Below are 11,098 nucleotides of genomic sequence, written 5' to 3' on the forward strand. Positions count from 1 at the left end.
TTCTATTGAAATCAAAAAAACTTTGTTTGTGTTATTGCCGTTCATTTACACGATGATGGCAAGCATTTGAAAATGGGTTTTTCAATTTATAAGTAAATTAAAGCCTGTTGATAAACATAACTTGTTGATAATTTTATTTTATTTTTTTTGTTCTACAACATAAACTGCGCACATTCACATCCCAAACTTTATTACCAAGTTATTTTTTTTTTAAACATATGATCATGATTGCTTTAAAATGTGTTATTATTATTATTTTTTTTTGTATGGGTGCACGTAATAAAATAAAACAAAAAATGTTGTACAACAAAACGTCAAGGTTCTCAAGTCATGTTTAACACAGGCTTATTTTACTCATATCGAAAAATCTCGAGAGAACAAGGGGACAGGATTTTGACACCATACTTGCACCCCTCTATTCTGCATTAATCACAAACAAATACAAGCATATCTCATTTAACTTAATTGTCATTGGAATTGAAGTCCATTCCTATTAAAGTCGTTAAAGTTCTGTGCTGTTGTCTTTTTATCTGATTTTCAAATACCTTTTTTTGCTTTGTTAATTTGTAATGCCGTCTCTTTTTAATGATTTCCTCCTGGCTCATTCATGGTATATAATTACTGAACAAAGAATATGTTTAGTGGGCACTGTTGCACTTTATATTGCGTTATTTTAGGTTATTTATAAATGCATAATACATTATGAAGTCTTAAAATGTTTTTCATTTCCACCAGGAAGAAAGTGATTTTTTTTTCTGCAGTGAACTGTCAGTGACATAATTTTCGGGGTGCAGCAGTATCAAGCCTCACTGTTGGACTGCCTTCGTGGGCCAAATTACAGATATTAAAGTGAAAAAGTGAAGTGACATTCAGCCAAGTATGGTGACCCATACTCAGAATTTGTGCTCTGCATTTAACCCATCCGAAATGCACACACACAGAGCAGTGAACACACACACACACTGTGAGCACACACCCGGAGCAGTGGGCAGCCATTTATGCTGCAGCGCCCGGGGAGCAGTTGGGGGTTCGATGCCTTGCTCAAGGGCACCTAAGTCATGGTATTGAAGGTGGAGAGAGAGCTGTTCATGCACTACCCCCACCCACAATTCCGTCCGGCCCGAGACTAGAACCCACAACCCTTCGATTGGGAGTTAAACCCTCTAATCATTATGCCACGACTTCCCCCAGAAAAAAAAAAAAAAAAAAGGAATTTAACCCATCCGAAATGCACACACACAGAGCAGTGAACACACACACTGTGAGCACACACCCGGAGCAGTGGGCAGCCATTTATGCTGCGGCGCCCGGGGAGCAGTTGGGGGTTCGATGCCTTGCTCAAGGGCACCTAAGTCGTGGTATTGAAGGTGGAGAGAGAACTGTACATGCACTCCCCCCACCCACAATTCCGTCCGGCCCAAGACTAGAACCCACAACCCTTCGATTGGGAGTCCAACCCTCTAACCATTAGGCCACGACTTCCCTAGATATTATTCACAGACAATCAGGGGTGAGCGATCAACTGATGAGTGACGTTCTGGACATTTTTAATAATTTTGAATACCCTTTTGACACAGTTTCCACCACATATATGCAAGATTCAAATCTAAAAATCAGTTCAAAGTAGTTGAAGCCCAAGAAATTGAAATTTCCCAGACTGCATCCTTTAGGAGTAGAGGAGCCTCACAAGCTGTAAGAATAAGAAAAATATGCTTTTACTATATTCCTTTGGTCCGAAGTTTGGCACAACTACTTTCACATCCAATGATTCTAGCAATGTTTGACAATGGACCAAGCCAAACCAAGGCTGGATTTGATTTGTTGGAGATGCTTATGTCTTTCTTTCTTCAGTGGAAAATACATTTATTTTGAGGAAAATGTTTTAGGATTTTTCTCCACACAATGGACTTGAATTGCAACCAAAATGCTAAAGTCCAAATCAATGCAGTTTTAAAGTGCTTCAAATGACTCTCCTCGATCCCAGCTGAGCATTAGGGCCTTATCTAGCGAATCCATTGCTCATTTTCTTAAATCTTCAGGGATTAAGGAGAGACATTTGAAGCACTCACAAGTCATTTGAAACTGCACTGATTTGGACTTCAACATTTTGGTTACCATTGAAATCCATTGTGTGGAGAAAATCCTAACGGTTTCCTCAAAAAACTTAATTCATTTTCCACTGAAGAAAGAAAGAGATGGACAACTTGGATGGCATTGGGGTGAGTAAATTATCAGGAAATTTTCATTTTGGGGTGAACTAATCCTTTAAAATGAAGTTACTGGATGCTGTTTGATGTACAAGATGTTGTCTATAAATTGACAGTTATCAGCACCAAATAAAATGTTATGTTTCTCTGATTTGCAACTTCTTGGTTCTCATTTGGTTCAAACTAAATAATGTTTAATTCATTGAATTGGCTCTACCACTCTCTCTTCTCTGTAGTGTGTGTGTGTGTGTGTGTGTGTGTGTGTGTGTGTGTGTGTGTGTGTGTGTGTGTGTGTGTGTGTGTGGTGAGCCCACTTGCGTTGCTGTACTGTGGCTGCCGTCATCTAAGTGGATGCTGCACACTGGTGGTTGTTGAGGAGCGATCCCCTGATATGATTGTAAAGCACTTTGGGTGTACAGTAGTACATATTTGTATTTTAATGTAAATATATATATATATATATATATATATATATATATATATATATATATATATATATATATATATATATATATATATATATATATGAATGTGCTAACATGATCTAAAATTAGAAATGTTGTGCTCTTAAAATAAGAAAACATGGCTTGATTCTAGGATAGACTGTAACAGTACACTTTAAAAAGATACTTAATGCATTTAAAGAAATCACCAGAATTTTTTTTTTTTTTTCTAAGTAAGAAAAATCAAGTTATATTTTCTCAAAACAAGCTAAATAATATTTTGCTTTTAGTTCTAGGTTATTTAATGTATTTTAGAAGAAGAAGAAGAAGAAGAAGAAGAAAAATAATTAGTCTTATTTTAAGATTTTTTGACTCTGCAAGATTTCATTTTTTGCAGTGTTGCTTGTACATCATTCATTTTTATTCCTGGATGTTTGACAGTGGTAGGCAGAGTATTGAAAGACAAGAACTGTCAAACAATGGATAGGTCTTGGTGTTCTTGTAATCAGTGTACACTTCAGAGCATTGATCTGGGTTAGACCTCACAACACTGCTGCAAGATAAACCGTACACAAAGCCTCATTTGTCATTCTTGATAAGAAATTGACGAAGAGGAATGGGGGGGGGGGATAAGAAAGAATATGAGCTAGGTAGAAAGCAAGATGGAGGTAGAGAGGGAATCAGCAGTGCCACAATCCTGAATACAGTCTACATCATTTATCACTGTGAAAGCCTAAAGGCAAGTTATTCTGAACTACGAGCAGTCAGGCTGTGTCAACAGACAAATGAATTGTCTTTTATAAGACTTCTGGTCAACTATTATAAAGTCAAACTAATCTAAATCTGTGAGAAACAGCCGTGAAATTCCTAAGGTCACAAGTTTTTTTTTTTTTTTTTTTCTATCCTACATTAATTTCAAAAGCAGTAAAAAAAAAAAAAAAAAACATTATTTGAAAAAAAAACAAAAACATTATTTGACCCAAAGTTTGCATCCAACACCAAGCATCAGTAATCTGAAATGATTAAATGACAGAGGGTACGGAGGAAGTGGACCATGGCAAGGGCACGGAATCTCAATTACACTCCATTAAGTGTATATGTCAAAAGTGTGCTATCCAGATAAAGGGAATAGAACAAGCAAGACCTGATGGCTAGAAAACTGGCTGGGTGTTAATTGTAAAATCACAGAGCAGTAGTTACTTTAGTTACTTTAGCACAATGTACAAAAAAAAAAAAAAAATGACAGTTATTTCTTATTTTGCATCATAGTATTCTATAAGTTTGGATATTCAAAATGAACCACAGCTATTTGTTTTTGGAATTAATAGTGCATTTAGACTGTGAACAAGGGGGGAATGTAATGCTCACCTCATTGCTGTTCAACAAATCTGTAAATTACCTGAAAGGGCAGACCAGCAATGCAGTCATGAACAAAACAATCACGAATCGTTATTAGCTGTGTAAGATGTAAAAATATATAAGTAGCATTACCTCCATAAACTCACTGCCACTTTGTTAGACTCCAATTTTTCCATGATTTTACAATTATCTATGTCCTCATTTACACCTGATATTAAAGTCAACATGAAATCTAAAACAGATGTGATTAATTATGAATGATACTTTCATACTTTATTTTCCTCCAATTGGAATAACAAGTATGAATGTAAATTGTTTTCATACATTTTTATTTGCATATTCAGAATAGAATGCTTAAATTTTACCAGTCAATCAGTTCCCAGTTGAGAAGGTTCCATGTTATTTTTCCTCCTACAAGGTTCATATAGACTGAAAATCTAAAAATTCCTACAATTAATTTTGCAATTGAATAAATACATGTATTGCCTAAGGAGATAGGCTTAATCTCCTTAATGGTGCCTTCAGATGAAATCAGTATAACAAATACACTGATAGCTGGGGTTTAATATTTAGTACTATGTTTAGAATCAAAATGTAAAAATGTGTATATTTTCTGTTATTCTCCGCCTCATGTCTCAAGTCCTGGAGGACCACAGTGCATTCAAAGAACACGACAGAGCACCACCAGTCTTTTCTCAGCATGAGATGAAACCGCTGCAACATAAATAAATAAATAAATAAATAAATAAAATAAGACGGACAGCTGATGACTGAGAGATGCATGCAGGACTTTGTACAGCTCTGGAAGGATGCTTTTCACCCATGCCAAATCATCAGCTGTCAGTCAATCACCACCACATTAATCTATCAAAACAGGATGAAACAAATGTGTATCTCCATTATTTAGAGAAGATCATGGAGCTTGAAGAGTTTCAGTGGATTCAATAGGTTCCATTTTTATTCCCTGCAAGACATCAGGCTTATAACATGCATCCTCTTACTGCTGCACTATAAAAAAAAAAAAAAGAAAGAAAATAATTATGAATATATTGAAATCGTCTTCCATTGCAATTTCCTGTACGTCTAAATATGTTTAGATCTTCACAGTGAAAGGTAAAACTTCCGAAATCTGTGTAAACCATAGGCAGTAAGTGTAAACAATGAGTGATGTACACGCGTTCCGCGCTTGTGCAGACTAAGCCAGAGCGCACGCGCACGTCACATCGGGAAGCACTCGTGCACTCACATCAGTTGGACATGGTTGTGTACAAGAGGTAAAAACGACATAAATACTGTCCGTTTTCTTACACAAACCGCTCGTTTCGTGTCTTAGGTCATCAGTGTGTACTTACGATGGGAAATTGTTTAATTTTGACTCCTCTGTGCATGCTCTTTGAGGTGGTGACCATAGACATCCATTATGTGAGTCACAGACAAGAACGGTTAGACCTAAAAATATCAAAATGGGAAATACTGAGGAAACAGAGAAACCTACATCTTGGATGTCCTTGAGGTAAGCTAAAACATATAAAAATTTAATCTGAGAGTGAACTATCCCTTTAACAAGGTTCAGGAGGAGCGCTTCAGATACTTAGCCTAATCAAAACCGATGGACCACAATCAAGTAATCAATACCACAGTATAAATACAGCTGACTTACCTCGATTTACCTCGATTTGTTTAAAACGCTATTTATATAGCGCTTTAAACAAAATACATTGTGTCAAAGCAACTGAACAACATTCATTAGGAAAACAGTGTGTCAATAATGCAAAATGATAGTTAAAGGCAGTTCATCATTGAATTCAGTGATGTCATCTCTGTTCAGTTAAATAGTGTCTGTGCATTTATTTGCAATCAAGACAACAATATTGCTGTAGATGAAGTGACCCCAACTAAGCAAGCCAGAGGCGACAGCGGCAAGGAACCGAAACTCCATCGGTGACAGAATGGAGAAAAAAACCTTGGGAGAAACCAGGCTCAGTTGGGGGGCCAGTTCTCCTCTGACCAGACGAAACCAGTAGTTTAATTTCAGGCTGCAGCAAAGTCAGATTGTGCAGAAGAGTCATCTGTTTCCTGTGGTCTTGTCCTGGTGGTCCTCTAAAACAAGGTCTTTACAGGGGATCTGTATCTGGGGCTCTAGTTGTCCTGGTCTCCGCTGTCTTTCAGGGCAGTAGAGGTCCTTTCTAGGTGCTGATCCACCATCTGGTCTAGATACATGCTGGATCCGGGTGACTGCAGTGACCCTCTGATCTGGATACAGACTGGATCTGGTGGCTACGGTGACCTCGGAATGAGAGAGAAACAGACAAATATTTGTGTAGATGCCATTCTTCTGATGATGTAGCAAGTACATAGGGTGTTATGTGAAGTGTTTCCGGTTCCGGTTTACCTAATTAATGCAGCCTAAAAATCCTTTAACGGATTTGGATATTAAAAGCATATTAATATGTTATGTGTAAGCCAGGTTAAAGAGATGGGTCTTTAATCTAGATTTAAACTGCAAGAGTGTGTCTGCCTCCCGAACAATGTTAGGTAGGTTATTCCAGAGTTTAGGCGCCAAATAGGAAAAGGATCTGCCGCCCGCAGTTGATTTTGATATTCTAGGTATTATCAAATTGCCAGAGTTTTGATAATGTAGCGGACGTAGAGGATTATAATGTAAAAGGAGCTCGTTCAAATACTGAGGTGCTAAACCATTCAGGGCTTTATAAGTAATAAGCAATATTTTAAAATCTATACAATGTTTGATAGGGAGCCAGTACAGTGTTGACAGGACCGGGCTAATATGGTCATACTTCCTGGTTCTAGTAAGAACTCTTCCTGCTGCATTTTGGACTAGCTGTAGTTTGTTTACTAAGTGTGCAGAACAACCACCCAATAACGCATTTCACTAATCTAAACTTGATGTAATAAATGCATGGATTAGCATTTCTGCATTTGACATTGAGAGCATAGGCCGTAATTTAGATATTTTTAGAGATGGAAAAATGCAGTTTTACAAATGCTAGAAACGTGGATTTCTAAGGAAAGATTGTGAACAAATAGCACACCTAGGTTCCTAATTGATGACGAAGAATTGACAGAGCAGCCATCAAGTCTTAGATAGTGTTCTAGGTTATTACAAGCAGAGTTTTTAGGTCCTATAATTAACATCTCTGTTAACATACTGCATGCAAAGGTGCATTTCCACACAAACCCATAAATGGAACGTTTCCGGCAGTTTCCGTCTACGTGCTCTGCCGTTTCTGACTTCTGTACACTGTCAGAAATGGAATGTTTTGTGTGCGGCAGTTTTCCAGTCCGTTTACTAATGCAATAAACTCCCAGACACGGACGGAAAGGTTTATTCACTCACCGGTAAATCCATATCTATAAATTACTGTATACTTAATGTTTTAAATGCTATGGGCGCATCATGCGCTTAAAAAAACTGTTAACAAAGCAAACACAGACACTTCAGGTATATAATTAAAATTATTGAAAAATAAAATAATTTTGAAAAGAAACAATAAAAAAGTATACTAACCAAAAGACAAACACAATAATTAATACACTTGGAAAGGACACTGCAAAGACAGGACAGTGCTTACTGCTCTCTTAGTCAGACAGACACACACATATTTTACAACACTAATGGCACCATCAGGACCATGCCAAGTTACCCTTGCACCCCTAGCACAGACATGAACAAAATCAGTCCCGGAGTGCCACTGCCCTGCAGAGTGCCCCTTGTGAAAATTAACCATGGTTTTACTACAAATAAAACAAAAAAACCATGGTTACTGTAGTTAAACCATGGTAAATACAAACTAACCATGGTTTTGCTATATTAACCATAGTTTAACCACGGTATTTGTAGTAAATCTGTGGTTTTACAAATGGCAGTCAATACGCCAAAAAACCATGGGTTACTACAGTTTTACTATAATAAAACCATGGTTATTTTTTTGTAAGGGTCTGCTCCAACCCTGATCAAACTCACCTGCATGTAGCCTTCTAGTAATCCTCAAAACCTTGATTAGCTTCAGGTGTTTTTAATTAGGGTTGGAGCAAAACTTTGCAGGACAGTAGCCCATTTTAACAAAAGAGGGATCATAATGTATGCTATTTTTATTAAGTACCGTCATGAATAAGCAATTTTACAAAATAGATATTTACCCACAGCTGTTTTTGTTTTGGGATAGTTTTTCTTGAGGCCAAAGCTGTTCAACTGCCTGCTGTTCTTCAGAAAAAGTATTGCAAATTATTTGGGTTTCCAGCATCTTCTGCATATTTGGCACCTGTCCATCAATGACTAATAATTCTGATATCTATCTTTTCACTTCTAATGAAACATGAAGGACTCATATACAACTATTATAAAAGGTGAAAACATTGTTCACTGATGCTCCAGAAGGAAACACAATGCTTTAAAAGTTGTGGGTGTACATTTTGAACAGGATGATAAGTAAAAATGTTTTGTTTTGTTTAAAGATCATATCTGTTCATTTAGTACTGCCCTTCAGAAGCTACATATCGTATTTTTCGGACTATATGTCGCACCTGAGTATAAGTCACATCAGTCCAATAATACGTCATGACGAGGAACAAAAACATATATAAGTCGCACTGGACTATAAGTTGCATTTATTTAAAACCAAGCACCAAGTGAAAACATTACCGTCTACAGCCACGAGAGGGCGCTCTATGCTGCTCAGTGGTAGACTACAGGAGCACTGAGCAGCATAGAGCGCCCTCTCGCGGCTGTAGACGGCAATGTTTTCTCTTGTTTAATTTCTCTTGGTTCATTTCTCTCAGTTCATGTCAAATTCATTTTGATAAACAAGTCGCACCTGACTATAAGTCGCAGGACCAGCCAAACTATGATAAAAAAAAAAAATACTTATAGTCCGGAAAATACGGTACTTTTATAATAATGATTTTCCGAAAAAAATAAAATAATAATAAAATAGTAGTTTTCCCTGATCATCCAATTCAAGTAGTTCACACCATGTCTCTCTTAATAAATTGTGTTGCTTTCTTGAAAATCAATAAATGTGTTTACCTTTTGAAATAGTTGTGTATAAGTCCCTCAATTGTTTTTCTGCAATCATACATGCATTGCTGGAAAGTGTTCAAATATGCGAAATATGCTGGAAAACCTAAGAAAGTGAAGGATCTGGAGGATTTTTCTGAAGAAAATCAGCCATTTAAACTTTTCAGGACAAAGGACTCATGAACCACTATCCCAAAACTAACATGAACCACTATTTTTTATTTTTTATTTAATCAGATATAATTCTGACTAGCAGACTAAATGTAATTAAATGATATTTAATTTTAGTGAAATGTCAATACCCCTATCATCCTCTGCCATGCCATTTCTGTTTATCATGTGGAAACTGTCACCAGTGGTTCAAAGGGTTCATATTTTCACAGTCCTTCAGATGAATGGTTGGGTCTGAGAACAGAGGATCCTGTAAAAAAAATAAAAATAAAACACACTTTAATATATTAATATATATTTTACAGTTTTCATTGTTTAAAAACAAGTTAGATTGATAGTTACCTAATTGATGAATGTTAGACCAGCAGTTTTCCAGAAGAATGGTAACATTTGCTATCTGACCTAAAATCATGATATATATATATATACACATACATTAACCCTCTGGAGTCTAAGGGTATTTTTGGGGCCTGGAGAAGTTTTGTCATGCCCTGATATTTGTGTTTTTTTCATATACATTAAATCACATCATAATAAAACAAAATACACTGTAGATTTCAAAAAATTGCAAACCTGATTCCAAAAAAGTTGGGAAACTATACAAATTGTGAGTAAACAAAGGAATGGAAAAATTTACAAATATCATAAACTTACATTTTATTCACAATAGAATATAGATAACATATCAAATGTTGAAAGTGAGACATTTTGAAATGTCATGCTAAATATTGTCTCATTTTGGATTTCATTAAAGTGACACATTCCAAAAAAGTAGGTAGCAAAGAACAGCTGGAGGACCAGTTTGCAACTTATTAGTTAAATTGGCAACATGATTGAGCATAAAAAGAGCCTCTCAGAGTGGCAGTGTCTCTCAGAAGTCAAGATGGGCAGAGGATCACCAATTGCCCCGATGCTGCGGTGAAAAATAGTGGAGCAATATCAGAAAGGAATTTCTCCGAGAAAAATTGAAAAGAGTTTGAATTTATCATCATCTACAGTGCATAATATAATCCAAAGATTCAGAGAATCTGGAACAATCTCTGTACGTAAGGGTCAAGCCCGGAAAACCATACGGGATGCCCACGATCTTCGGGCCCTTAGATGGCACTGCATCACATGCAGGACTGCTAATGTAATGGAAATCACAACACGGGCTCTGGAGTACTTCCAGAAAACATTGTTGGTGAACACAATCCGCTGTGCCATTCGCCCTTGCTGGCTAAAGCTCTATAGGTCAAAAAAGAACCAAATCTAAAAATGATCCAGAAGTGCAGGTGTTTTTTTCTGGGCCAAGGCTCATTTAAAATGGACTGTGGCAAAATGGAAGACTGTTCTGTGGTCAGAATAATCAAAAAGTTATTTTAGGAAAACTGGGATGCTATCATCCGGACTAAAGAGGACATGGACAACCCAAGTTGTTATCAGCGCTCAGTTCAGAAGCCTGCATCTCTGATGGTATGGGGTTGCATGAGTGCGTGTGCCGTGGGCAGCTTACACATCTGGAAAGGCACCATCAATGCTGAAAGGTATATCCAAGTTCCAGAACAACATATGTTCCAATCCAGATGCCGTCTCTTCAGGGAAGATATTGCATTTTCCAACATGACAATACCAGACCACACACTGCATCAATTATTACATCATGGCTGCATAGAAGAAGGATCCGGGTATTGAAATGGCCTGCCTGCAGTCCAGATCTTTCACCCATAGAAAACATTTGGTGCATCATAAAGAGGAAGATGTGACAAGAGGAAGCCTGTATTAGACAAGAATTGGGACAACATTCCTATTCCTAAACTTGAGCAACTTGTCTCCTTAGTCCCCAGATGCCTTGATCAGCTCCTCCTCGAGACCCAAAACCAGCGAGAGAAAGACTTCAC

The 11,098-nt window shown here is 37.1% G+C and overlaps 1 long non-coding RNA gene across 1 annotated transcript; it reads right to left on the reverse strand.

Moving 5' to 3' along the window:
- Positions 1-854: 854 nt before the first annotated feature.
- LOC127977458 (uncharacterized) lies at positions 855-1,844 on the reverse strand. The gene is made up of 2 exons (XR_008158233.1): positions 1,349-1,844; positions 855-1,051 (listed from the first exon to the last, which is right to left on the reverse strand). It is a non-coding gene; the product is annotated as an uncharacterized LOC127977458 (long non-coding RNA).
- Positions 1,845-11,098: the final 9,254 nt, after the last annotated feature.

Source organism: Carassius gibelio, chromosome B18 (genome assembly GCF_023724105.1).
Source record: "Carassius gibelio isolate Cgi1373 ecotype wild population from Czech Republic chromosome B18, carGib1.2-hapl.c, whole genome shotgun sequence".
In the NCBI taxonomy this organism is placed as follows: domain Eukaryota; kingdom Metazoa; phylum Chordata; class Actinopteri; order Cypriniformes; family Cyprinidae; genus Carassius; species Carassius gibelio.